The sequence below is a fragment of the Pristiophorus japonicus genome, chromosome 23, assembly GCF_044704955.1.
Source record: "Pristiophorus japonicus isolate sPriJap1 chromosome 23, sPriJap1.hap1, whole genome shotgun sequence".
Classification (NCBI taxonomy): Eukaryota; Metazoa; Chordata; class Chondrichthyes; family Pristiophoridae; genus Pristiophorus; species Pristiophorus japonicus.
Window position 1 is genome coordinate 20,449,083 of NC_091999.1, and position 26,356 is coordinate 20,475,438.

General features: G+C 43.7%; 25 non-coding genes across 25 annotated transcripts; all 25 read left to right on the forward strand.

Annotated features, from left to right (window-relative positions):
- Nucleotides 1–1,151: 1,151 nt before the first annotated feature.
- trnad-guc (transfer RNA aspartic acid (anticodon GUC)) lies at nucleotides 1,152–1,223 on the forward strand. The gene has a single exon. It is a non-coding gene; the product is annotated as a tRNA-Asp (tRNA).
- A 217-nt stretch (nucleotides 1,224–1,440) lies between these two features.
- On the forward strand, nucleotides 1,441–1,522 carry trnas-aga (transfer RNA serine (anticodon AGA)). The gene has a single exon. It is a non-coding gene; the product is annotated as a tRNA-Ser (tRNA).
- Nucleotides 1,523–3,087: 1,565 nt separating this feature from the next.
- On the forward strand, nucleotides 3,088–3,159 carry trnad-guc (transfer RNA aspartic acid (anticodon GUC)). Its single transcript has one exon. It is a non-coding gene; the product is annotated as a tRNA-Asp (tRNA).
- Nucleotides 3,160–3,375: 216 nt separating this feature from the next.
- On the forward strand, nucleotides 3,376–3,457 carry trnas-aga (transfer RNA serine (anticodon AGA)). The gene has a single exon. It is a non-coding gene; the product is annotated as a tRNA-Ser (tRNA).
- Nucleotides 3,458–5,021: 1,564 nt separating this feature from the next.
- trnad-guc (transfer RNA aspartic acid (anticodon GUC)) lies at nucleotides 5,022–5,093 on the forward strand. The gene has a single exon. It is a non-coding gene; the product is annotated as a tRNA-Asp (tRNA).
- A 216-nt stretch (nucleotides 5,094–5,309) lies between these two features.
- On the forward strand, nucleotides 5,310–5,391 carry trnas-aga (transfer RNA serine (anticodon AGA)). Its single transcript has one exon. It is a non-coding gene; the product is annotated as a tRNA-Ser (tRNA).
- Nucleotides 5,392–6,970: 1,579 nt separating this feature from the next.
- Nucleotides 6,971–7,042, forward strand: trnad-guc (transfer RNA aspartic acid (anticodon GUC)). The gene has a single exon. It is a non-coding gene; the product is annotated as a tRNA-Asp (tRNA).
- Nucleotides 7,043–7,259: 217 nt separating this feature from the next.
- trnas-aga (transfer RNA serine (anticodon AGA)) lies at nucleotides 7,260–7,341 on the forward strand. The gene has a single exon. It is a non-coding gene; the product is annotated as a tRNA-Ser (tRNA).
- A 1,583-nt stretch (nucleotides 7,342–8,924) lies between these two features.
- trnad-guc (transfer RNA aspartic acid (anticodon GUC)) lies at nucleotides 8,925–8,996 on the forward strand. Its single transcript has one exon. It is a non-coding gene; the product is annotated as a tRNA-Asp (tRNA).
- Nucleotides 8,997–9,212: 216 nt separating this feature from the next.
- trnas-aga (transfer RNA serine (anticodon AGA)) lies at nucleotides 9,213–9,294 on the forward strand. The gene has a single exon. It is a non-coding gene; the product is annotated as a tRNA-Ser (tRNA).
- Nucleotides 9,295–11,165: 1,871 nt separating this feature from the next.
- trnas-aga (transfer RNA serine (anticodon AGA)) lies at nucleotides 11,166–11,247 on the forward strand. Its single transcript has one exon. It is a non-coding gene; the product is annotated as a tRNA-Ser (tRNA).
- A 1,583-nt stretch (nucleotides 11,248–12,830) lies between these two features.
- On the forward strand, nucleotides 12,831–12,902 carry trnad-guc (transfer RNA aspartic acid (anticodon GUC)). The gene has a single exon. It is a non-coding gene; the product is annotated as a tRNA-Asp (tRNA).
- A 216-nt stretch (nucleotides 12,903–13,118) lies between these two features.
- Nucleotides 13,119–13,200, forward strand: trnas-aga (transfer RNA serine (anticodon AGA)). The gene has a single exon. It is a non-coding gene; the product is annotated as a tRNA-Ser (tRNA).
- Nucleotides 13,201–14,779: 1,579 nt separating this feature from the next.
- On the forward strand, nucleotides 14,780–14,851 carry trnad-guc (transfer RNA aspartic acid (anticodon GUC)). Its single transcript has one exon. It is a non-coding gene; the product is annotated as a tRNA-Asp (tRNA).
- A 217-nt stretch (nucleotides 14,852–15,068) lies between these two features.
- On the forward strand, nucleotides 15,069–15,150 carry trnas-aga (transfer RNA serine (anticodon AGA)). Its single transcript has one exon. It is a non-coding gene; the product is annotated as a tRNA-Ser (tRNA).
- Nucleotides 15,151–16,729: 1,579 nt separating this feature from the next.
- Nucleotides 16,730–16,801, forward strand: trnad-guc (transfer RNA aspartic acid (anticodon GUC)). The gene has a single exon. It is a non-coding gene; the product is annotated as a tRNA-Asp (tRNA).
- A 217-nt stretch (nucleotides 16,802–17,018) lies between these two features.
- trnas-aga (transfer RNA serine (anticodon AGA)) lies at nucleotides 17,019–17,100 on the forward strand. Its single transcript has one exon. It is a non-coding gene; the product is annotated as a tRNA-Ser (tRNA).
- Nucleotides 17,101–18,683: 1,583 nt separating this feature from the next.
- Nucleotides 18,684–18,755, forward strand: trnad-guc (transfer RNA aspartic acid (anticodon GUC)). Its single transcript has one exon. It is a non-coding gene; the product is annotated as a tRNA-Asp (tRNA).
- Nucleotides 18,756–18,971: 216 nt separating this feature from the next.
- Nucleotides 18,972–19,053, forward strand: trnas-aga (transfer RNA serine (anticodon AGA)). The gene has a single exon. It is a non-coding gene; the product is annotated as a tRNA-Ser (tRNA).
- A 1,579-nt stretch (nucleotides 19,054–20,632) lies between these two features.
- On the forward strand, nucleotides 20,633–20,704 carry trnad-guc (transfer RNA aspartic acid (anticodon GUC)). Its single transcript has one exon. It is a non-coding gene; the product is annotated as a tRNA-Asp (tRNA).
- Nucleotides 20,705–20,921: 217 nt separating this feature from the next.
- Nucleotides 20,922–21,003, forward strand: trnas-aga (transfer RNA serine (anticodon AGA)). Its single transcript has one exon. It is a non-coding gene; the product is annotated as a tRNA-Ser (tRNA).
- Nucleotides 21,004–22,582: 1,579 nt separating this feature from the next.
- On the forward strand, nucleotides 22,583–22,654 carry trnad-guc (transfer RNA aspartic acid (anticodon GUC)). The gene has a single exon. It is a non-coding gene; the product is annotated as a tRNA-Asp (tRNA).
- Nucleotides 22,655–22,871: 217 nt separating this feature from the next.
- On the forward strand, nucleotides 22,872–22,953 carry trnas-aga (transfer RNA serine (anticodon AGA)). The gene has a single exon. It is a non-coding gene; the product is annotated as a tRNA-Ser (tRNA).
- A 1,581-nt stretch (nucleotides 22,954–24,534) lies between these two features.
- trnad-guc (transfer RNA aspartic acid (anticodon GUC)) lies at nucleotides 24,535–24,606 on the forward strand. Its single transcript has one exon. It is a non-coding gene; the product is annotated as a tRNA-Asp (tRNA).
- Nucleotides 24,607–24,822: 216 nt separating this feature from the next.
- On the forward strand, nucleotides 24,823–24,904 carry trnas-aga (transfer RNA serine (anticodon AGA)). Its single transcript has one exon. It is a non-coding gene; the product is annotated as a tRNA-Ser (tRNA).
- The last annotated feature ends 1,452 nt before the right edge of the window (nucleotides 24,905–26,356 follow it).

Consider the following 26,356-nt stretch of genomic DNA (forward strand, 5'->3'; position numbering starts at 1 on the left):
GAATCAGGAGTTTGTGTGTTCAAGTCGCACTCCTTGGACTTGAGCATATCATCTTGGCTAACACTCAAGTGCAGCACTTGGGGAATTTTGCAATGTTGAAGCTGTTGACTTTCGGATGAAATGTTAAATTGAAGCTCCGTCTGCACCCTCGGGTGGATATGAAAGGTCCCAGAGCATTACTCGAAACAGAGTAGGAGTGTTGCCCTCGTGTAAATATTACTAAAAATGTTCGTAAATGCTCACTAAAAGACAATGTGCATGTGTTTGTATGTGGGGTTGGGGTTGAAGCCCAGTTTGTCACAGAGACAGAATCCAAACTCTCACAGGGCCAGGATAACCGAGTGGTTATGTCGTTGGCCTTAAACTTCAAAGGGTTTCCACCGTGGGTTCTTCCTCACTCCTGGTTTCTATTTATTTTAACACAGATTTCCTCCCATTCTGATCAGTGATGTCCGATTTTCATCGGTTGAATCAACAATTTTCTGTAAATATGTTTCACGCTGAACCGATAATGAAATGAAATTGTGAAATGTATCTGTGTCGCTCGGTCTCTGCCTCTCTCTCTCTCTCCACAGAGCTGTGTATGTGTTTGTATGTCTGAGTCTTTGTCTCTCTCAGTCTGACTCACTCTGTCTGTCCCTGTTTCTCCGTTTGTCTCAGTCTCTCAATCTGTCTCTTTCTCACGGTGCCCACGTCTGTTCCAATGGGATTCTCTCAGATTCTTTGTCTGACTGGCTCTCTCTTTCCCATCATTTCGGTCTGTGCATTTCTTTGCCGGTCTCTGTTAGTCCCTTCCTCTAACCTGAGAAGTATTTCCATCATTTTCTGTTTTAGTCTCTATCTCTTTCTCTCTATCTGTCTCTCTCCTTGTCACTGTCTTTATCATTGTCTTTCTCTCACTCTTTCCCTTTCTCTCTTAATAGATCAAACACACAAATCTCTGTCTCTGTATGTGTTTGAGTGTTTTTCTCACCCAATCTGCCTCTCCTTCTCAGTCTCACACTTTCTGTCTCTCGTTGTCTCTATCTCGGTGTCTGTCTCTCCCTGTTTGTCGGTTTGTCTCTGTCTCTCAATGTGTCTGTCGACTTCTCATGGTGTTCAGTTCTGTTCACAGCTCGATTCCTGCTCCGACAGAGCAGCTATCCGTCAGTTCCTCGTTAGTATAGTGGTGAGTATCCCCGCCTGTCACGCGGGAGAACGGGGTTCAATTCCCCGATGGGGAGGCAGATGTTTCAAAATGTTGATTTTTACTTCTGTTTCTTGGTAGATACATATTAAAAATTCCAGAGCGAAATCCGAACTGTGAAAATACAGGGAGAGGAGTTTGCCTCTTCCAGATTTTTAGCTGACGGAGACTTTTTCAGGATTCTTTGGCCGTCTGCTGCACAGAGATGGATGACTGAGTTTTTTCTGAGTAACGTTTAAAAAGCCAGCGACACAGTAGTCGTGGCCGAGTGGTTAAGGCGATGGACTAGAAATCCATTGGGATTTTCCCGCGCAGGTTCGAATCCTGCCGACTACGATTCTCAGCATTTTTCATTCCATTTCACAATTTAACCAGTTCTCTACCAAACTGATCATGTGATAATTGGAATAACGTCCCACACCTTTCAACACTGACATTTGTTCTCATTTTTATTAACCTGCAATATTCACGATACATCCGATTAAAAAATCGCAACAATCAGTCAAAGTTGCGACAGTGATTCAGCCTGTCTCTCACTCGAGATGTCTAAGGCAGCTGTGCATGCCCGTTGGTGCGTGTAAATTTTTGGTTATGTGTGTCTCTGTGTCTGTCTATCTCTATTTTTGTCTCTGTGTATGTGCAACTGTCTGTGGAAATCATCACCATGATTTTGGTATGTCCTGGAACTTATAAAAAAGACTTGGGGAAAATAATACGGTTGTGAACTTTTGTATCGGCTTTGGTTCAGTGGCAGCATTCTCGACTGAATCAGGAGTTTGTGTGTTCAAGTCGTACTCCTTGGACTTGAGCATATCATCTTGGCTAACACTCAAGTGCAGCACTTGGGGAATTTTGCAATGTTGAAGCTGTTGACTTTCGGATGAAATGTTAAATTGAAGCTCCGTCTGCACCCTCGGGTGGATATGAAAGGTCCCAGAGCATTACTCGAAACAGAGTAGGAGAGTTGCCCCGTGTAAATATTCCTCAAAATGTTCGTAAATGCTCACTAAAAGACTATGTGCATGTGTTTGTATGTGGGGTTGGGGTTGAAGCCCAGTTTGTCACAGAGACAGAATCCAAACTCTCACAGGGCCAGGATAACCGAGTGGTTATGTCGTTGGCCTTAAAATTCAAAGGGTTTCCACCGTGGGTTCTTCCCCACTCCTGGTTTCTATTTATTTTAACACAGATTTCCTCCCATTCTGATCAGTGATGTCCGATTTTCATCGGTTGAATCAACAATTTTCTGTAACTATGTGTCACTCTGAACCGATAATGAAATGAAATTGTGAAATGTATCTGTGTCGCTCGGTCTCTGCCTCTCTCTCTCTCTCCACAGAGCTGTGTATGTGTTTGTATGTCTGAGTCTTTGTCTCTCTCAGTCTGACTCACTCTGTCTGTCCCTGTTTCTCCGTTTGTCTCAGTCTCTCAATCTGTCTCTTTCTCACGGTGCCCACGTCTGTTCCAATGGGATTCTCTCAGATTCTTTGTCTGACTGGCTCTCTCTTTCCCATCATTTCGGTCTGTCCATTTCTTTGCCTGACTCTGTTAGTCCCTGCCTCTAACCTGAGAAGTATTTCCATCATTTTCTGTTTTAGTCTCTATCTCTTTCTCTCTATCTGTCTCTCTCCTTGTCACTGTCTTTATCATTGTCTTTCTCTCACTCCTTCCCTTTCTCTCTTAATAGATCAAACACACAAATCTCTGTCTCTGTATGTGTTTGCGTCTTTTTCTCACCCAATCTGCCTCTCCTTCTCAGTCTCACACTTTCTGTCTCTCGGTGTCTGTCTCTCCCTGTTTGTCGGTTTGTCTCTGTCTCTCAATGTGTCTGTCGACTTCTCATGGTGTCCAGTTCTGTTCACAGCTCGATTCCGGCTCCGACAGAGCAGCTATCCGTCAGTTCCTCGTTAGTATAGTGGTGAGTATCCCCGCCTGTCACGCGGGAGACCGGGGTTCAATTCCCCGACGGGGAGGCAGATGTTTCAAAATGTTGATTTTTACTTCTGTTTCTTGGTAGATACATATTAAAAATTCCAGAGCGAAATCGAACTGTGAAAATACAGGGAGAGGAGTTTGCCTCTTCCAGATTTTTAGCTGACGGAGACTTTTTCAGGATTCTTTGGCCGTCTGCTGCACAGAGATGGATGACTGAGTTTTTTCTGAGTAACGTTTAAAAAGCCAGCGACACAGTAGTCGTGGCCGAGTGGTTAAGGCGATGGACTAGAAATCCATTGGGATTTTCCCGCGCAGGTTCGAATCCTGCCGACTACGATTCTCAGCATTTTCATTCCATTTCACAATTTAACCAGTTCTCTACCAAACTGATCATGTGAGAATTGGAATAACGTCCCACACCTTTCAACACTGACATTTGTTCTCATTTTTATTAATCTGCAATATTCACGATACATCTGATTAAAAAATCGCAACAATCAGTCAAAGTTGCGACAGTGATTCAGCCTGTCTCTCCCTCGAGATGTCTAAGGCAGCTGTGCATGCCCGTTGGTGCGTGTAAATTTTTGGTTATGTGTGTCTCTGTGTCTGTCTATCTCTATTTTTGTCTCTGTGTATGTGCAACTGTCTGTGGAAATCATCACCATGAATTTGGTATGTCCTGGAACTTATAAAAAAGACTTGGGGAAAATAATACGGTTGTGAACTTTTGTATCGGCTTTGGTTCAGTGGCAGCATTCTCGACTGAATCAGGAGTTTGTGTGTTCAAGTCGCACTCCTTGGACTTGAGCATATCATCTTGGCTAACACTCAAGTGCAGCACTTGGGGAATTTTGCAATGTTGAAGCTGTTGACTTTCGGATGAAATGTTAAATTGAAGCTCCGTCTGCACCCTCGGGTGGATATGAAAGGTCCCAGAGCATTACTCGAAACAGAGTAGGAGAGTTGCCCCGTGTAAATATTCCTCAAAATGTTCGTAAATGCTCACTAAAAGACTATGTGCATGTGTTTGTATGTGGGGTTGGGGTTGAAGCCCAGTTTGTCACAGAGACAGAATCCAAACTCTCACAGGGCCAGGATAACCGAGTGGTTATGTCGTTGGCCTTAAAATTCAAAGGGTTTCCACCGTGGGTTCTTCCCCACTCCTGGTTTCTATTTATTTTAACACAGATTTCCTCCCATTCTGATCAGTGATGTCCGATTTTCATCGGTTGAATCAACAATTTTCTGTAACTATGTGTCACTCTGAACCGATAATGAAATGAAATTGTGAAATGTATCTGTGTCGCTCGGTCTCTGCCTCTCTCTCTCTCTCCACAGAGCTGTGTATGTGTTTGTATGTCTGAGTCTTTGTCTCTCTCAGTCTGACTCACTCTGTCTGTCCCTGTTTCTCCGTTTGTCTCAGTCTCTCAATCTGTCTCTTTCTCACGGTGCCCACGTCTGTTCCAATGGGATTCTCTCAGATTCTTTGTCTGACTGGCTCTCTCTTTCCCATCATTTCGGTCTGTCCATTTCTTTGCCTGACTCTGTTAGTCCCTGCCTCTAACCTGAGAAGTATTTCCATCATTTTCTGTTTTAGTCTCTATCTCTTTCTCTCTATCTGTCTCTCTCCTTGTCACTGTCTTTATCATTGTCTTTCTCTCACTCCTTCCCTTTCTCTCTTAATAGATCAAACACACAAATCTCTGTCTCTGTATGTGTTTGCGTCTTTTTCTCACCCAATCTGCCTCTCCTTCTCAGTCTCACACTTTCTGTCTCTCGGTGTCTGTCTCTCCCTGTTTGTCGGTTTGTCTCTGTCTCTCAATGTGTCTGTCGACTTCTCATGGTGTCCAGTTCTGTTCACAGCTCGATTCCGGCTCCGACAGAGCAGCTATCCGTCAGTTCCTCGTTAGTATAGTGGTGAGTATCCCCGCCTGTCACGCGGGAGACCGGGGTTCAATTCCCCGACGGGGAGGCAGATGTTTCAAAATGTTGATTTTTACTTCTGTTTCTTGGTAGATACATATTAAAAATTCCAGAGCGAAATCGAACTGTGAAAATACAGGGAGAGGAGTTTGCCTCTTCCAGATTTTTAGCTGACGGAGACTTTTTCAGGATTCTTTGGCCGTCTGCTGCACAGAGATGGATGACTGAGTTTTTTCTGAGTAACGTTTAAAAAGCCAGCGACACAGTAGTCGTGGCCGAGTGGTTAAGGCGATGGACTAGAAATCCATTGGGATTTTCCCGCGCAGGTTCGAATCCTGCCGACTACGATTCTCAGCATTTTCATTCCATTTCACAATTTAACCAGTTCTCTACCAAACTGATCATGTGAGAATTGGAATAACGTCCCACACCTTTCAACACTGACATTTGTTCTCATTTTTATTAATCTGCAATATTCACGATACATCTGATTAAAAAATCGCAACAATCAGTCAAAGTTGCGACAGTGATTCAGCCTGTCTCTCCCTCGAGATGTCTAAGGCAGCTGTGCATGCCCGTTGGTGCGTGTAAATTTTTGGTTATGTGTGTCTCTGTGTCTGTCTATCTCTATTTTTGTCTCTGTGTATGTGCAACTGTCTGTGGAAATCATCACCATGAATTTGGTATGTCCTGGAACTTATAAAAAAGACTTGGGGAAAATAATACGGTTGTGAACTTTTGTATCGGCTTTGGTTCAGTGGCAGCATTCTCGACTGAATCAGGAGTTTGTGTGTTCAAGTCGCACTCCTTGGACTTGAGCATATCATCTTGGCTAACACTCAAGTGCAGCACTTGGGGAATTTTGCAATGTTGAAGCTGTTGACTTTCGGATGAAATGTTAAATTGAAGCTCCGTCTGCACCCTCGGGTGGATATGAAAGGTCCCAGAGCATTACTCGAAACAGAGTAGGAGTGTTGCCCTCGTGTAAATATTACTAAAAATGTTCGTAAATGCTCACTAAAAGACAATGTGCATGTGTTTGTATGTGGGGTTGGGGTTGAAGCCCAGTTTGTCACAGAGACAGAATCCAAACTCTCACAGGGCCAGGATAACCGAGTGGTTATGTCGTTGGCCTTAAACTTCAAAGGGTTTCCACCGTGGGTTCTTCCTCACTCCTGGTTTCTATTTATTTTAACACAGATTTCCTCCCATTCTGATCAGTGATGTCCGATTTTCATCGGTTGAATCAACAATTTTCTGTAAATATGTTTCACGCTGAACCGATAATGAAATGAAATTGTGAAATGTATCTGTGTCGCTCGGTCTCTGCCTCTCTCTCTCTCTCCACAGAGCTGTGTATGTGTTTGTATGTCTCAGTCTTTGTCTCTCTCAGTCTGACTCACTCTGTCTGTCCCTGTTTCTCCGTTTGTCTCAGTCTCTCAATCTGTCTCTTTCTCACGGTGCCCACGTCTGTTCCAATGGGATTCTCTCAGATTCTTTGTCTGACTGGCTCTCTCTTTCCCATCATTTCGGTCTGTGCATTTCTTTGCCTGTCTCTGTTAGTCCCTGCCTCTAACCTGAGAAGTATTTCCATCATTTTCTGTTTTAGTCTCTATCTCTTTCTCTCTATCTGTCTCTCTCCTTGTCACTGTCTTTATCATTGTCTTTCTCTCACTCTTTCCCTTTCTCTCTTAATAGATCAAACACACAAATCTCTGTCTCTGTATGTGTTTGAGTGTTTTTCTCACCCAATCTGCCTCTCCTTCTCAGTCTCACACTTTCTGTCTCTCGTTGTCTCTATCTCGGTGTCTGTCTCTCCCTGTTTGTCGGTTTGTCTCTGTCTCTCAATGTGTCTGTCGACTTCTCATGGTGTTCAGTTCTGTTCACAGCTCGATTCCTGCTCCGACAGAGCAGCTATCCGTCAGTTCCTCGTTAGTATAGTGGTGAGTATCCCCGCCTGTCACGCGGGAGACCGGGGTTCAATTCCCCGATGGGGAGGCAGATGTTTCAAAATGTTGATTTTTACTTCTGTTTCTTGGTAGATACATATTAAAAATTCCAGAGCGAAATCCGAACTGTGAAAATACAGGGAGAGGAGTTTGCCTCTTCCAGATTTTTAGCTGACGGAGACTTTTTCAGGATTCTTTGGCCGTCTGCTGCACAGAGATGGATGACTGAGTTTTTTCTGAGTAACGTTTAAAAAGCCAGCGACACAGTAGTCGTGGCCGAGTGGTTAAGGCGATGGACTAGAAATCCATTGGGATTTTCCAGCGCAGGTTCGAATCCTGCCGACTACGATTCTCAGCATTTTTCATTCCATTTCACAATTTAACCAGTTCTCTACCAAACTGATCATGTGATAATTGGAATAACGTCCGACACCTTTCAACACTGACATTTGTTCTCATTTTTATTAACCTGCAATATTCACGATACATCCGATTAAAAAATCGCAACAATCAGTCAAAGTTGCGACAGTGATTCAGCCTGTCTATCCCTCGAGATGTCTAAGGCAGCTGTGCATGCCCGTTGGTGCGTGTAAATTTTTGGTTATGTGTGTCTCTGTGTCTGTCTATCTCTATTTTTGTCTCTGTGTATGTGCAACTGTCTGTGGAAATCATCACCATGAATTTGGTATGTCCTGGAACTTATAAAAAAGACTTGGGGAAAATAATACGGTTGTGAACTTTTGTATCGGCTTTGGTTCAGTGGCAGCATTCTCGACTGAATCAGGAGTTTGTGTGTTCAAGTCGCACTCCTTGGACTTGAGCATATCATCTTGGCTAACACTCAAGTGCAGCACTTGGGGAATTTTGCAATGTTGAAGCTGTTGACTTTCGGATGAAATGTTAAATTGAAGCTCCGTCTGCACCCTCGGGTGGATATGAAAGGTCCCAGAGCATTACTCGAAACAGAGTAGGAGAGTTGCCCCCGTGTCAATATTCCTCAAAATGTTAGTAAATGCTCACTAAAAGACTATGTGCATGTGTTTGTATGTGGGGTTGGGGTTGAAGCCCAGTTTGTCACAGAGACAGAATCCAAGCTCTCACAGGGCCAGGATAACCGAGTGGTTATGTCGTTGGCCTAAAACTTCAAAGGGTTTTCCACCGTGGGTTCTTCCCCACTCCTGGTTTCTATTTATTTTAACACAGATTTCCTCCCATTCTGATCAGTGATGTCCGATTTTCATCGGTTGAATCAACAATTTTCTGTAACTATGTGTCATTCTGAACCGATAATGAAATGAAATTGTGAAATGTATCTGTGTCGCTCGGTCTCTGCCTCTCTCTCTCTCTCTACACAGAGCTGTGTATGTGTTTGTATGTCTGAGTCTTTGTCTCTCTCAGTCTGACTCACTCTGTCTGTCCCTGTTTCTCCGTTTGTCTCAGTCTCTCAATCTGTCTCTTTCTCACGGTGCCCACGTCTGTTCCAATGGGATTCTCTCAGATTCTTTGTCTGACTGGCTCTCTCTTTCCCATCATTTCGGTCTGTCCATTTCTTTGCCTGTCTCTGTTAGTCCCTGCCTCTAACCTGAGAAGTATTTCCATCATTTTCTGTTTTAGTCTCTATCTCTTTCTCTCTATCTGTCTCTCTCCTTGTCACTGTCTTTATCATTGTCTTTCTCTCACTCTTTTCCTTTCTCTCTTAATAGATCAAACACACAAATCTCTGTCTCTGTATGTGTTTGAGTCTTTTTCTCACCCAATCTGCCTCTCCTTCTCAGTCTCACACTTTCTGTCTCTCGTTGTCTCTATCTCGGTGTCTGTCTCTCCCTGTTTGTCGGTTTGTCTCTGTCTCTCAATGTGTCTGTCGACTTCTCATGGTGTCCAGTTCTGTTCACAGCTCGATTCCGGCTCCGACAGAGCAGCTATCCGTCAGTTCCTCGTTAGTATAGTGGCAAGTATCCCCGCCTGTCACGCGGGAGACCGGGGTTCAATTCCCCGACGGGGAGGCAGATGTTTCAAAATGTTGATTTTTACTTCTGTTTCTTGGTAGATACATATTAAAAATTCCAGAGCGAAATCGAACTGTGAAAATACAGGTAGTGGAGTTTGCCTCTTCCAGATTTTTAGCTGACGGAGACTTTTTCAGGATTCTTTGGCCGTCTGCTGCACAGAGATGGATGACTGAGTTTTTTCTGAGTAACGTTTAAAAAGCCAGCGACACAGTAGTCGTGGCCGAGTGGTTAAGGCGATGGACTAGAAATCCATTGGGATTTTCCAGCGCAGGTTCGAATCCTGCCGACTACGATTCTCAGCATTTTTCATTCCATTTCACAATTTAACCAGTTCTCTACCAAACTGATCATGTGATAATTGGAATAAAGTCCGACACCTTTCAACACTGACATTTGTTCTCATTTTTATTAACCTGCAATATTCACGATACATCCGATTAAAAAATCGCAACAATCAGTCAAAGTTGCGACAGTGATTCAGCCTGTCTATCCCTCGAGATGTCTAAGGCAGCTGTGCATGCCCGTTGGTGCGTGTAAATTTTTGGTTATGTGTGTCTCTGTGTCTGTCTATCTCTATTTTTGTCTCTGTGTATGTGCAACTGTCTGTGGAAATCATCACCATGAATTTGGTATGTCCTGGAACTTATAAAAAAGACTTGGGGAAAATAATACGGTTGTGAACTTTTGTATCGGCTTTGGTTCAGTGGCAGCATTCTCGACTGAATCAGGAGTTTGTGTGTTCAAGTCGCACTCCTTGGACTTGAGCATATCATCTTGGCTAACACTCAAGTGCAGCACTTGGGGAATTTTGCAATGTTGAAGCTGTTGACTTTCGGATGAAATGTTAAATTGAAGCTCCGTCTGCACCCTCGGGTGGATATGAAAGGTCCCAGAGCATTACTCGAAACAGAGTAGGAGAGTTGCCCCCGTGTCAATATTCCTCAAAATGTTAGTAAATGCTCACTAAAAGACTATGTGCATGTGTTTGTATGTGGGGTTGGGGTTGAAGCCCAGTTTGTCACAGAGACAGAATCCAAGCTCTCACAGGGCCAGGATAACCGAGTGGTTATGTCGTTGGCCTAAAACTTCAAAGGGTTTTCCACCGTGGGTTCTTCCCCACTCCTGGTTTCTATTTATTTTAACACAGATTTCCTCCCATTCTGATCAGTGATGTCCGATTTTCATCGGTTGAATCAACAATTTTCTGTAACTATGTGTCATTCTGAACCGATAATGAAATGAAATTGTGAAATGTATCTGTGTCGCTCGGTCTCTGCCTCTCTCTCTCTCTCTACACAGAGCTGTGTATGTGTTTGTATGTCTGAGTCTTTGTCTCTCTCAGTCTGACTCACTCTGTCTGTCCCTGTTTCTCCGTTTGTCTCAGTCTCTCAATCTGTCTCTTTCTCACGGTGCCCACGTCTGTTCCAATGGGATTCTCTCAGATTCTTTGTCTGACTGGCTCTCTCTTTCCCATCATTTCGGTCTGTCCATTTCTTTGCCTGTCTCTGTTAGTCCCTGCCTCTAACCTGAGAAGTATTTCCATCATTTTCTGTTTTAGTCTCTATCTCTTTCTCTCTATCTGTCTCTCTCCTTGTCACTGTCTTTATCATTGTCTTTCTCTCACTCTTTTCCTTTCTCTCTTAATAGATCAAACACACAAATCTCTGTCTCTGTATGTGTTTGAGTCTTTTTCTCACCCAATCTGCCTCTCCTTCTCAGTCTCACACTTTCTGTCTCTCGTTGTCTCTATCTCGGTGTCTGTCTCTCCCTGTTTGTCGGTTTGTCTCTGTCTCTCAATGTGTCTGTCGACTTCTCATGGTGTCCAGTTCTGTTCACAGCTCGATTCCGGCTCCGACAGAGCAGCTATCCGTCAGTTCCTCGTTAGTATAGTGGCAAGTATCCCCGCCTGTCACGCGGGAGACCGGGGTTCAATTCCCCGACGGCGAGGCAGATGTTTCAAAATGTTGATTTTTACTTCTGTTTCTTGGTAGATACATATTAAAAATTCCAGAGCGAAATCGAACTGTGAAAATACAGGTAGTGGAGTTTGCCTCTTCCAGATTTTTAGCTGACGGAGACTTTTTCAGGATTCTTTGGCCGTCTGCTGCACAGAGATGGATGACTGAGTTTTTTCTGAGTAACGTTTAAAAAGCCAGCGACACAGTAGTCGTGGCCGAGTGGTTAAGGCGATGGACTAGAAATCCATTGGGATTTTCCCGCGCAGGTTCGAATCCTGCCGACTACGATTCTCAGCATTTTTCATTCCATTTCACAATTTAACCAGTTCTCGAACAAACTGATCATGTGATAATTGGAATACCGTCCGACACCTTTCAACACTGACATTTGTTCTCATTTTTATTAATCTGCAATATTCACGATACATCCGATTAAAAAATCGCAACAATCAGTCAAAGTTGCGACAGTGATTCAGCCTGTCTATCCCTCGAGATGTCTAAGGCAGCTGTGCATGCCCGTTGGTGCGTGTAAATTTTTGGTTATGTGTGTCTCTGTGTCTGTCTATCTCTATTTTTGTCTCTGTGTATGTGCAACTGTCTGTGGAAATCATCACCATGAATTTGGTATGTCCTGGAACTTATAAAAAAGACTTGGGGAAAATAATACGGTTGTGAACTTTTGTATCGGCTTTGGTTCAGTGGCAGCATTCTCGACTGAATCAGGAGTTTGTGTGTTCAAGTCGCACTCCTTGGACTTGAGCATATCATCTTGGCTAACACTCAAGTGCAGCACTTGGGGAATTTTGCAATGTTGAAGCTGTTGACTTTCGGATGAAATGTTAAATTGAAGCTCCGTCTGCACCCTCGGGTGGATATGAAAGGTCCCAGAGCATTACTCGAAACAGAGTAGGAGAGTTGCCCCCGTGTCAATATTCCTCAAAATGTTAGTAAATGCTCACTAAAAGACTATGTGCATGTGTTTGTATGTGGGGTTGGGGTTGAAGCCCAGTTTGTCACAGAGACAGAATCCAAGCTCTCACAGGGCCAGGATAACCGAGTGGTTATGTCGTTGGCCTAAAACTTCAAAGGGTTTTCCACCGTGGGTTCTTCCCCACTCCTGGTTTCTATTTATTTTAACACAGATTTCCTCCCATTCTGATCAGTGATGTCCGATTTTCATCGGTTGAATCAACAATTTTCTGTAACTATGTGTCATTCTGAACCGATAATGAAATGAAATTGTGAAATGTATCTGTGTCGCTCGGTCTCTGCCTCTCTCTCTCTCTCTACACAGAGCTGTGTATGTGTTTGTATGTCTGAGTCTTTGTCTCTCTCAGTCTGACTCACTCTGTCTGTCCCTGTTTCTCCGTTTGTCTCAGTCTCTCAATCTGTCTCTTTCTCACGGTGCCCACGTCTGTTCCAATGGGATTCTCTCAGATTCTTTGTCTGACTGGCTCTCTCTTTCCCATCATTTCGGTCTGTCCATTTCTTTGCCTGTCTCTGTTAGTCCCTGCCTCTAACCTGAGAAGTATTTCCATCATTTTCTGTTTTAGTCTCTATCTCTTTCTCTCTATCTGTCTCTCTCCTTGTCACTGTCTTTATCATTGTCTTTCTCTCACTCTTTTCCTTTCTCTCTTAATAGATCAAACACACAAATCTCTGTCTCTGTATGTGTTTGAGTCTTTTTCTCACCCAATCTGCCTCTCCTTCTCAGTCTCACACTTTCTGTCTCTCGTTGTCTCTATCTCGGTGTCTGTCTCTCCCTGTTTGTCGGTTTGTCTCTGTCTCTCAATGTGTCTGTCGACTTCTCATGGTGTCCAGTTCTGTTCACAGCTCGATTCCGGCTCCGACAGAGCAGCTATCCGTCAGTTCCTCGTTAGTATAGTGGCAAGTATCCCCGCCTGTCACGCGGGAGACCGGGGTTCAATTCCCCGACGGGGAGGCAGATGTTTCAAAATGTTGATTTTTACTTCTGTTTCTTGGTAGATACATATTAAAAATTCCAGAGCGAAATCGAACTGTGAAAATACAGGTAGTGGAGTTTGCCTCTTCCAGATTTTTAGCTGACGGAGACTTTTTCAGGATTCTTTGGCCGTCTGCTGCACAGAGATGGATGACTGAGTTTTTTCTGAGTAACGTTTAAAAAGCCAGCGACACAGTAGTCGTGGCCGAGTGGTTAAGGCGATGGACTAGAAATCCATTGGGATTTTCCCGCGCAGGTTCGAATCCTGCCGACTACGATTCTCAGCATTTTTCATTCCATTTCACAATTTAACCAGTTCTCGAACAAACTGATCATGTGATAATTGGAATACCGTCCGACACCTTTCAACACTGACATTTGTTCTCATTTTTATTAATCTGCAATATTCACGATACATCCGATTAAAAAATCGCAACAATCAGTCAAAGTTGCGACAGTGATTCAGCCTGTCTATCCCTCGAGATGTCTAAGGCAGCTGTGCATGCCCGTTGGTGCGTGTAAATTTTTGGTTATGTGTGTCTCTGTGTCTGTCTATCTCTATTTTTGTCTCTGTGTATGTGCAACTGTCTGTGGAAATCATCACCATGAATTTGGTATGTCCTGGAACTTATAAAAAGGACTTGGGGAAAATAATACGGTTGTGAACTTTTGTATCGGCTTTGGTTCAGTGGCAGCATTCTCGACTGAATCAGGAGTTTGTGTGTTCAAGTCGCACTCCTTGGACTTGAGCATATCATCTTGGCTAACACTCAAGTGCAGCACTTGGGGAATTTTGCAATGTTGAAGCTGTTGACTTTCGGATGAAATGTTAAATTGAAGCTCCGTCTGCACCCTCGGGTGGATATGAAAGGTCCCAGAGCATTACTCGAAACAGAGTAGGAGTGTTGCCCTCGTGTAAATATTACTAAAAATGTTCGTAAATGCTCACTAAAAGACAATGTGCATGTGTTTGTATGTGGGGTTGGGGTTGAAGCCCAGTTTGTCACAGAGACAGAATCCAAACTCTCACAGGGCCAGGATAACCGAGTGGTTATGTCGTTGGCCTTAAACTTCAAAGGGTTTCCACCGTGGGTTCTTCCCCACTCCTGGTTTCTATTTATTTTAACACAGATTTCCTCCCATTCTGATCAGTGATGTCCGATTTTCATCGGTTGAATCAACAATTTTCTGTAAATATGTGTCACTCTGAACCGATAATGAAATGAAATTGTGAAATGTATCTGTGTCGCTCGGTCTCTGCCTCTCTCTCTCTCTCCACAGAGCTGTGTATGTGTTTATATGTCTCAGTCTTTGTCTCTCTCAGTCTGACTCACTCTGTCTGTCCCTGTTTCTCCGTTTGTCTCAGTCTCTCAATCTGTCTCTTTCTCACGGTGCCCACGTCTGTTCCAATGGGTTCTCTCAGATTCTTTGTCTGACTGGCTCTCTCTTTCCCATCATTTCGGTCTGTCCATTTCTTTGCCTGTCTCTGTTATTCCCTGCCTCTAACCTGAGAAGTATTTCCATCATTTTCTGTTTTAGTCTCTATCTCTTTCTCTCTATCTGTCTCTCTCCTTGTCACTGTCTTTATCATTGTCTTTCTCTCACTCTTTCCCTTTCTCTCTTAATAGATCAAACACACAAATCTCTGTCTCTGTATGTGTTTGCGTCTTTTTCTCACCCAATCTGCCTCTCCTTCTCAGTCTCACACTTTCTGTCTCTCGTTGTCTCTATCTCGGTGTCTGTCTCTCCCTGTTTGTCGGTTTGTCTCTGTCTCTCAATGTGTCTGTCGACTTCTCATGGTGTCCTGTTCTGCTCACAGCTCGATTCCTGCTCCGACAGAGCAGCTATCCGTCAGTTCCTCGTTAGTATAGTGGTGAATATCCCCGCCTGTCACGCGGGAGACCGGGGTTCAATTCCCTGATGGGGAGGCAGATGTTTCAAAATGTTGATTTTTACTTCTGTTTCTTGGTAGATACATATTAAAAATTCCAGAGCGAAATCCGAACTGTGAAAATACAGGGAGAGGAGTTTGCCTCTACCAGATTTTTAGCTGACGGAGACCTTTTCAGGATTCTTTGGCCGTCTGCTGCACAGAGATGGATGACTGAGTTTTTTCTGAGTAACGTTTAAAAAGCCAGCGACACAGTAGTCGTGGCCGAGTGGTTAAGGCGATGGACCAGAAATCCATTGGGATTTACCCGCGAAGGTTCGAATCCTGCCGACTACGATTCTCAGCATTTTCATTCCATTTCACAATTTAACCAGTTCTCTACCAAACTGATCATGTGAGAATTGGAATAACGTCCCACACCTTTCAACACTGACATTTGTTCTCATTTTTATTAATCTGCAATATTCACGATACATCCGATTAAAAAATCGCAACAATCAGTCAAAGTTGCGACAGTGATTCAGCCTGTCTCTCCCTCGAGATGTCTAAGGCAGCTGTGCATGCCCGTTGGTGCGTGTAAATTTTTGGTTATGTGTGTCTCTGTGTCTGTCTATCTCTATTTTTGTCTCTGTGTATGTGCAACTGTCTGTGGAAATCATCACCATGAATTTGGTATGTCCTGGAACTTATAAAAAAGACTTGGGGAAAATAATACGGTTGTGAACTTTTGTATCGGCTTTGGTTCAGTGGCAGCATTCTCGACTGAATCAGGAGTTTGTGTGTTCAAGTCGCACTCCTTGGACTTGAGCGTATCATCTTGGCTAACACTCAAGTGCAGCACTTGGGGAATTTTGCAATGTTGAAGCTGTTGACTTTCGGATGAAATGTTAAATTGAAGCTCCGTCTGCACCCTCGGGTGGATATGAAAGGTCCCAGAGCATTACTCGAAACAGAGTAGGAGAGTTGCCCCCGTGTCAATATTCCTCAAAATGTTAGTAAATGCTCACTAAAAGACTATGTGCATGTGTTTGTATGTGGGGTTGGGGTTGAAGCCCAGTTTGTCACAGAGACAGAATCCAAGCTCTCACAGGGCCAGGATAACCGAGTGGTTATGTCGTTGGCCTTAAACTTCAAAGGGTTTCCACCGTGGGTTCTTCCTCACTCCTGGTTTCTATTTATTTTAACACAGATTTCCTCCCATTCTGATCAGTGATGTCCGATTTTCATCGGTTGAATCAACAATTTTCTGTAAATATGTTTCACGCTGAACCGATAATGAAATGAAATTGTGAAATGTATCTGTGTCGCTCGGTCTCTGCCTCCCTCTCTCTCTCCACAGAGCTGTGTATGTGTTTGTATGTCTGAGTCTTTGTCTCTCTCAGTCTGACTCACTCTGTCTGTCCCTGTTTCTCCGTTTGTCTCAGTCTCTCAATCTGTCTCTTTCTCACGGTGCCCACGTCTGTTCCAATGGGATTCTCTCAGATTCTTTGTCTGACTGGCTCTCTCTTTCCCATCATTTCGGTCTGTGCATTTCTTTGCCTGTCTCTGTTAGTCCCTGCCTCTAACCTGAGAAGTATTTCCATCATTTTCTGTTTTAGTCTCTATCTCTTTCTCTCTATCTGTCTCTCTCCTTGTCACTGTCTTTATCATTGTCTTTCTCTCACTCTTTCCCTTTCTCTCTTAATAGATCAAACACACAAATCTCTGTCTCTGTATGTGTTTGAGTGTTTTTCTCACCCAATCTGCCTCTCCTTCTCAGTCTCACACTTTCTGTCTCTCGTTGTCTCTATCTCGGTGTCTGTCTCTCCCTGTTTGTCGGTTTGTCTCTGTCTCTCAATGTGTCTGTCGACTTCTCATGGTGTTCAGTTCTGTTCACAGCTCGATTCCTGCTCCGACAGAGCAGCTATCCGTCAGTTCCTCGTTAGTATAGTGGTGAGTATCCCCGCCTGTCACGCGGGAGACCGGGGTTCAATTCCCCGATGGGGAGGCAGATGTTTCAAAATGTTGATTTTTACTTCTGTTTCTTGGTAGATACATATTAAAAATTCCAGAGCGAAATCCGAACTGTGAAAATACAGGGAGAGGAGTTTGCCTCTTCCAGATTTTTAGCTGACGGAGACTTTTTCAGGATTCTTTGGCCGTCTGCTGCACAGAGATGGATGACTGAGTTTTTTCTGAGTAACGTTTAAAAAGCCAGCGACACAGTAGTCGTGGCCGAGTGGTTAAGGCGATGGACTAGAAATCCATTGGGATTTTCCCGCGCAGGTTCGAATCCTGCCGACTACGATTCTCAGCATTTTTCATTCCATTTCACAATTTAACCAGTTCTCTACCAAACTGATCATGTGATAATTGGAATAACGTCCGACACCTTTCAACACTGACATTTGTTCTCATTTTTATTAACCTGCAATATTCACGATACATCCGATTAAAAAATCGCAACAATCAGTCAAAGTTGCGACAGTGATTCAGCCTGTCTATCCCTCGAGATGTCTAAGGCAGCTGTGCATGCCCGTTGGTGCGTGTAAATTTTTGGTTATGTGTGTCTCTGTGTCTGTCTATCTCTATTTTTGTCTCTGTGTATGTGCAACTGTCTGTGGAAATCATCACCATGAATTTGGTATGTCCTGGAACTTATAAAAAAGACTTGGGGAAAATAATACGGTTGTGAACTTTTGTATCGGCTTTGGTTCAGTGGCAGCATTCTCGACTGAATCAGGAGTTTGTGTGTTCAAGTCGCACTCCTTGGACTTGAGCATATCATCTTGGCTAACACTCAAGTGCAGCACTTGGGGAATTTTGCAATGTTGAAGCTGTTGACTTTCGGATGAAATGTTAAATTGAAGCTCCGTCTGCACCCTCGGGTGGATATGAAAGGTCCCAGAGCATTACTCGAAACAGAGTAGGAGAGTTGCCCCCGTGTCAATATTCCTCAAAATGTTAGTAAATGCTCACTAAAAGACTATGTGCATGTGTTTGTATGTGGGGTTGGGGTTGAAGCCCAGTTTGTCACAGAGACAGAATCCAAGCTCTCACAGGGCCAGGATAACCGAGTGGTTATGTCGTTGGCCTAAAACTTCAAAGGGTTTTCCACCGTGGGTTCTTCCCCACTCCTGGTTTCTATTTATTTTAACACAGATTTCCTCCCATTCTGATCAGTGATGTCCGATTTTCATCGGTTGAATCAACAATTTTCTGTAACTATGTGTCATTCTGAACCGATAATGAAATGAAATTGTGAAATGTATCTGTGTCGCTCGGTCTCTGCCTCTCTCTCTCTCTCTACACAGAGCTGTGTATGTGTTTGTATGTCTGAGTCTTTGTCTCTCTCAGTCTGACTCACTCTGTCTGTCCCTGTTTCTCCGTTTGTCTCAGTCTCTCAATCTGTCTCTTTCTCACGGTGCCCACGTCTGTTCCAATGGGATTCTCTCAGATTCTTTGTCTGACTGGCTCTCTCTTTCCCATCATTTCGGTCTGTCCATTTCTTTGCCTGTCTCTGTTAGTCCCTGCCTCTAACCTGAGAAGTATTTCCATCATTTTCTGTTTTAGTCTCTATCTCTTTCTCTCTATCTGTCTCTCTCCTTGTCACTGTCTTTATCATTGTCTTTCTCTCACTCTTTTCCTTTCTCTCTTAATAGATCAAACACACAAATCTCTGTCTCTGTATGTGTTTGAGTCTTTTTCTCACCCAATCTGCCTCTCCTTCTCAGTCTCACACTTTCTGTCTCTCGTTGTCTCTATCTCGGTGTCTGTCTCTCCCTGTTTGTCGGTTTGTCTCTGTCTCTCAATGTGTCTGTCGACTTCTCATGGTGTCCAGTTCTGTTCACAGCTCGATTCCGGCTCCGACAGAGCAGCTATCCGTCAGTTCCTCGTTAGTATAGTGGCAAGTATCCCTGCCTGTCACGCGGGAGACCGGGGTTCAATTCCCCGACGGGGAGGCAGATGTTTCAAAATGTTGATTTTTACTTCTGTTTCTTGGTAGATACATATTAAAAATTCCAGAGCGAAATCGAACTGTGAAAATACAGGTAGTGGAGTTTGCCTCTTCCAGATTTTTAGCTGACGGAGACTTTTTCAGGATTCTTTGGCCGTCTGCTGCACAGAGATGGATGACTGAGTTTTTTCTGAGTAACGTTTAAAAAGCCAGCGACACAGTAGTCGTGGCCGAGTGGTTAAGGCGATGGACTAGAAATCCATTGGGATTTTCCCGCGCAGGTTCGAATCCTGCCGACTACGATTCTCAGCATTTTTCATTCCATTTCACAATTTAACCAGTTCTCGAACAAACTGATCATGTGATAATTGGAATACCGTCCGACACCTTTCAACACTGACATTTGTTCTCATTTTTATTAATCTGCAATATTCACGATACATCCGATTAAAAAATCGCAACAATCAGTCAAAGTTGCGACAGTGATTCAGCCTGTCTATCCCTCGAGATGTCTAAGGCAGCTGTGCATGCCCGTTGGTGCGTGTAAATTTTTGGTTATGTGTGTCTCTGTGTCTGTCTATCTCTATTTTTGTCTCTGTGTATGTGCAACTGTCTGTGGAAATCATCACCATGAATTTGGTATGTCCTGGAACTTATAAAAAGGACTTGGGGAAAATAATACGGTTGTGAACTTTTGTATCGGCTTTGGTTCATTGGCAGCATTCTCGACTGAATCAGGAGTTTGTGTGTTCAAGTCGCACTCCTTGGACTTGAGCATATCATCTTGGCTAACACTCAAGTGCAGCACTTGGGGAATTTTGCAATGTTGAAGCTGTTGACTTTCGGATGAAATGTTAAATTGAAGCTCCGTCTGCACCCTCGGGTGTATATGAAAGGTCCCAGAGCATTACTCGAAACAGAGTAGGAGTGTTGCCCTCGTGTAAATATTACTAAAAATGTTCGTAAATGCTCACTAAAAGACAATGTGCATGTGTTTGTATGTGGGGTTGGGGTTGAAGCCCAGTTTGTCACAGAGACAGAATCCAAACTCTCACAGGGCCAGGATAACCGAGTGGTTATGTCGTTGGCCTTAAACTTCAAAGGGTTTCCACCGTGGGTTCTTCCCCACTCCTGGTTTCTATTTATTTTAACACAGATTTCCTCCCATTCTGATCAGTGATGTCCGATTTTCATCGGTTGAATCAACAATTTTCTGTAAATATGTGTCACTCTGAACCGATAATGAAATGAAATTGTGAAATGTATCTGTGTCGCTCGGTCTCTGCCTCTCTCTCTCTCTCCACAGAGCTGTGTATGTGTTTATATGTCTCAGTCTTTGTCTCTCTCAGTCTGACTCACTCTGTCTGTCCCTGTTTCTCCGTTTGTCTCAGTCTCTCAATCTGTCTCTTTCTCACGGTGCCCACGTCTGTTCCAATGGGTTCTCTCAGATTCTTTGTCTGACTGGCTCTCTCTTTCCCATCATTTCGGTCTGTCCATTTCTTTGCCTGTCTCTGTTATTCCCTGCCTCTAACCTGAGAAGTATTTCCATCATTTTCTGTTTTAGTCTCTATCTCTTTCTCTCTATCTGTCTCTCTCCTTGTCACTGTCTTTATCATTGTCTTTCTCTCACTCTTTCCCTTTCTCTCTTAATAGATCAAACACACAAATCTCTGTCTCTGTATGTGTTTGCGTCTTTTTCTCACCCAATCTGCCTCTCCTTCTCAGTCTCACACTTTCTGTCTCTCGTTGTCTCTATCTCGGTGTCTGTCTCTCCCTGTTTGTCGGTTTGTCTCTGTCTCTCAATGTGTCTGTCGACTTCTCATGGTGTCCTGTTCTGTTCACAGCTCGATTCCTGCTCCGACAGAGCAGCTATCCGTCAGTTCCTCGTTAGTATAGTGGTGAATATCCCCGCCTGTCACGCGGGAGACCGGGGTTCAATTCCCTGATGGGGAGGCAGATGTTTCAAAATGTTGATTTTTACTTCTGTTTCTTGGTAGATACATATTAAAAATTCCAGAGCGAAATCCGAACTGTGAAAATACAGGGAGAGGAGTTTGCCTCTACCAGATTTTTAGCTGACGGAGACCTTTTCAGGATTCTTTGGCCGTCTGCTGCACAGAGATGGATGACTGAGTTTTTTCTGAGTAACGTTTAAAAAGCCAGCGACACAGTAGTCGTGGCCGAGTGGTTAAGGCGATGGACCAGAAATCCATTGGGATTTTCCCGCGAAGGTTCGAATCCTGCCGACTACGATTCTCAGCATTTTCATTCCATTTCACAATTTAACCAGTTCTCTACCAAACTGATCATGTGAGAATTGGAATAACGTCCCACACCTTTCAACACTGACATTTGTTCTCATTTTTATTAATCTGCAATATTCACGATACATCCGATTAAAAAATCGCAACAATCAGTCAAAGTTGCGACAGTGATTCAGCCTGTCTCTCCCTCGAGATGTCTAAGGCAGCTGTGCATGCCCGTTGGTGCGTGTAAATTTTTGGTTATGTGTGTCTCTGTGTCTGTCTATCTCTATTTTTGTCTCTGTGTATGTGCAACTGTCTGTGGAAATCATCACCATGAATTTGGTATGTCCTGGAACTTATAAAAAAGACTTGGGGAAAATAATACGGTTGTGAACTTTTGTATCGGCTTTGGTTCAGTGGCAGCATTCTCGACTGAATCAGGAGTTTGTGTGTTCAAGTCGCACTCCTTGGACTTGAGCATATCATCTTGGCTAACACTCAAGTGCAGCACTTGGGGAATTTTGCAATGTTGAAGCTGTTGACTTTCGGATGAAATGTTAAATTGAAGCTCCGTCTGCACCCTCGGGTGGATATGAAAGGTCCCAGAGCATTACTCGAAACAGAGTAGGAGTGTTGCCCTCGTGTAAATATTACTAAAAATGTTCGTAAATGCTCACTAAAAGACAATGTGCATGTGTTTGTATGTGGGGTTGGGGTTGAAGCCCAGTTTGTCACAGAGACAGAATCCAAACTCTCACAGGGCCAGGATAACCGAGTGGTTATGTCGTTGGCCTTAAACTTCAAAGGGTTTCCACCGTGGGTTCTTCCTCACTCCTGGTTTCTATTTATTTTAACACAGATTTCCTCCCATTCTGATCAGTGATGTCCGATTTTCATCGGTTGAATCAACAATTTTCTGTAAATATGTTTCACGCTGAACCGATAATGAAATGAAATTGTGAAATGTATCTGTGTCGCTCGGTCTCTGCCTCCCTCTCTCTCTCCACAGAGCTGTGTATGTGTTTGTATGTCTGAGTCTTTGTCTCTCTCAGTCTGACTCACTCTGTCTGTCCCTGTTTCTCCGTTTGTCTCAGTCTCTCAATCTGTCTCTTTCTCACGGTGCCCACGTCTGTTCCAATGGGATTCTCTCAGATTCTTTGTCTGACTGGCTCTCTCTTTCCCATCATTTCGGTCTGTGCATTTCTTTGCCTGTCTCTGTTAGTCCCTGCCTCTAACCTGAGAAGTATTTCCATCATTTTCTGTTTTAGTCTCTATCTCTTTCTCTCTATCTGTCTCTCTCCTTGTCACTGTCTTTATCATTGTCTTTCTCTCACTCTTTCCCTTTCTCTCTTAATAGATCAAACACACAAATCTCTGTCTCTGTATGTGTTTGAGTGTTTTTCTCACCCAATCTGCCTCTCCTTCTCAGTCTCACACTTTCTGTCTCTCGTTGTCTCTATCTCGGTGTCTGTCTCTCCCTGTTTGTCGGTTTGTCTCTGTCTCTCAATGTGTCTGTCGACTTCTCATGGTGTTCAGTTCTGTTCACAGCTCGATTCCTGCTCCGACAGAGCAGCTATCCGTCAGTTCCTCGTTAGTATAGTGGTGAGTATCCCCGCCTGTCACGCGGGAGACCGGGGTTCAATTCCCCGATGGGGAGGCAGATGTTTCAAAATGTTGATTTTTACTTCTGTTTCTTGGTAGATACATATTAAAAATTCCAGAGCGAAATCCGAACTGTGAAAATACAGGGAGAGGAGTTTGCCTCTTCCAGATTTTTAGCTGACGGAGACTTTTTCAGGATTCTTTGGCCGTCTGCTGCACAGAGATGGATGACTGAGTTTTTTCTGAGTAACGTTTAAAAAGCCAGCGACACAGTAGTCGTGGCCGAGTGGTTAAGGCGATGGACTAGAAATCCATTGGGATTTTCCCGCGCAGGTTCGAATCCTGCCGACTACGATTCTCAGCATTTTTCATTCCATTTCACAATTTAACCAGTTCTCTACCAAACTGATCATGTGATAATTGGAATAACGTCCCACACCTTTCAACACTGACATTTGTTCTCATTTTTATTAACCTGCAATATTCACGATACATCCGATTAAAAAATCGCAACAATCAGTCAAAGTTGCGACAGTGATTCAGCCTGTCTATCCCTCGAGATGTCTAAGGCAGCTGTGCATGCCCGTTGGTGCGTGTAAATTTTTGGTTATGTGTGTCTCTGTGTCTGTCTATCTCTATTTTTGTCTCTGTGTATGTGCAACTGTCTGTGGAAATCATCACCATGAATTTGGTATGTCCTGGAACTTATAAAAAAGACTTGGGGAAAATAATACGGTTGTGAACTTTTGTATCGGCTTTGGTTCAGTGGCAGCATTCTCGACTGAATCAGGAGTTTGTGTGTTCAAGTCGCACTCCTTGGACTTGAGCATATCATCTTGGCTAACACTCAAGTGCAGCACTTGGGGAATTTTGCAATGTTGAAGCTGTTGACTTTCGGATGAAATGTTAAATTGAAGCTCCGTCTGCACCCTCGGGTGGATATGAAAGGTCCCAGAGCATTACTCGAAACAGAGTAGGAGAGTTGCCCCCGTGTCAATATTCCTCAAAATGTTAGTAAATGCTCACTAAAAGACTATGTGCATGTGTTTGTATGTGGGGTTGGGGTTGAAGCCCAGTTTGTCACAGAGACAGAATCCAAGCTCTCACAGGGCCAGGATAACCGAGTGGTTATGTCGTTGGCCTAAAACTTCAAAGGGTTTTCCACCGTGGGTTCTTCCCCACTCCTGGTTTCTATTTATTTTAACACAGATTTCCTCCCATTCTGATCAGTGATGTCCGATTTTCATCGGTTGAATCAACAATTTTCTGTAACTATGTGTCACTCTGAACCGATAATGAAATGAAATTGTGAAATGTGTCTGTGTCGCTCGGTCTCTGCCTCTCTCTCTCTCTACACAGAGCTGTGTATGTGTTTGTATGTCTGAGTCTTTGTCTCTCTCAGTCTGACTCACTCTGTCTGTCCCTGTTTCTCCGTTTGTCTCAGTCTCTCAATCTGTCTCTTTCTCACGGTGCCCACGTCTGTTCCAATGGGATTCTCTCAGATTCTTTGTCTGACTGGCTCTCTCTTTCCCATCATTTCGGTCTGTCCATTTCTTTGCCTGTCTCTGTTAGTCCCTGCCTCTAACCTGAGAAGTATTTCCATCATTTTCTGTTTTAGTCTCTATCTCTTTCTCTCTATCTGTCTCTCTCCTTGTCACTGTCTTTATCATTGTCTTTCTCTCACTCTTTCCCTTTCTCTCTTAATAGATCAAACACACAAATCTCTGTCTCTGTATGTGTTTGAGTCTTTTTCTCACCCAATCTGCCTCTCCTTCTCAGTCTCACACTTTCTGTCTCTCGTTGTCTCTATCTCGGTGTCTGTCTCTCCCTGTTTGTCGGTTTGTCTCTGTCTCTCAATGTGTCTGTCGACTTCTCATGGTGTCCAGTTCTGTTCACAGCTCGATTCCTGCTCCGACAGAGCAGCTATCCGTCAGTTCCTCGTTAGTATAGTGGCAAGTATCCCCGCCTGTCACGCGGGAGACCGGGGTTCAATTCCCCGACGGGGAGGCAGATGTTTCAAAATGTTGATTTTTACTTCTGTTTCTTGGTAGATACATATTAAAAATTCCAGAGCGAAATCGAACTGTGAAAATACAGGTAGTGGAGTTTGCCTCTTCCAGATTTTTAGCTGACGGAGACTTTTTCAGGATTCTTTGGCCGTCTGCTGCACAGAGATGGATGACTGAGTTTTTTCTGAGTAACGTTTAAAACGCCAGCGACACAGTAGTCGTGGCCGAGTGGTTAAGGCGATGGACTAGAAATCCATTGGGATTTTCCCGCGCAGGTTCGAATCCTGCCGACTACGATTCTCAGCATTTTTCATTCCATTTCACAATTTAACCAGTTCTCGAACAAACTGATCATGTGATAATTGGAATACCGTCCGACACCTTTCAACACTGACATTTGTTCTCATTTTTATTAATCTGCAATATTCACGATACATCCGATTAAAAAATCGCAACAATCAGTCAAAGTTGCGACAGTGATTCAGCCTGTCTATCCCTCGAGATGTCTAAGGCAGCTGTGCATGCCCGTTGGTGCGTGTAAATTTTTGGTTATGTGTGTCTCTGTGTCTGTCTATCTCTATTTTTGTCTCTGTGTATGTGCAACTGTCTGTGGAAATCATCACCATGAATTTGGTATGTCCTGGAACTTATAAAAAGGACTTGGGGAAAATAATACGGTTGTGAACTTTTGTATCGGCTTTGGTTCAGTGGCAGCATTCTCGACTGAATCAGGAGTTTGTGTGTTCAAGTCGCACTCCTTGGACTTGAGCATATCATCTTGGCTAACACTCAAGTGCAGCACTTGGGGAATTTTGCAATGTTGAAGCTGTTGACTTTCGGATGAAATGTTAAATTGAAGCTCCGTCTGCACCCTCGGGTGGATATGAAAGGTCCCAGAGCATTACTCGAAACAGAGTAGGAGTGTTGCCCTCGTGTAAATATTACTAAAAATGTTCGTAAATGCTCACTAAAAGACAATGTGCATGTGTTTGTATGTGGGGTTGGGGTTGAAGCCCAGTTTGTCACAGAGACAGAATCCAAACTCTCACAGGGCCAGGATAACCGAGTGGTTATGTCGTTGGCCTTAAACTTCAAAGGGTTTCCACCGTGGGTTCTTCCCCACTCCTGGTTTCTATTTATTTTAACACAGATTTCCTCCCATTCTGATCAGTGATGTCCGATTTTCATCGGTTGAATCAACAATTTTCTGTAAATATGTGTCACTCTGAACCGATAATGAAATGAAATTGTGAAATGTATCTGTGTCGTTCGGTCTCTGCCTCTCTCTCTCTCTCCACAGAGCTGTGTATGTGTTTATATGTCTCAGTCTTTGTCTCTCTCAGTCTGACTCACTCTGTCTGTCCCTGTTTCTCCGTTTGTCTCAGTCTCTCAATCTGTCTCTTTCTCACGGTGCCCACGTCTGTTCCAATGGGTTCTCTCAGATTCTTTGTCTGACTGGCTCTCTCTTTCCCATCATTTCGGTCTGTCCATTTCTTTGCCTGTCTCTGTTATTCCCTGCCTCTAACCTGAGAAGTATTTCCATCATTTTCTGTTTTAGTCTCTATCTCTTTCTCTCTATCTGTCTCTCTCCTTGTCACTGCCTTTATCATTGTCTTTCTCTCACTCTTTCCCTTTCTCTCTTGATAGATCAAACACACAAATCTCTGTCTCTGTATGTGTTTGCGTCTTTTTCTCACCCAATCTGCCTCTCCTTCTCAGTCTCACACTTTCTGTCTCTCGTTGTCTCT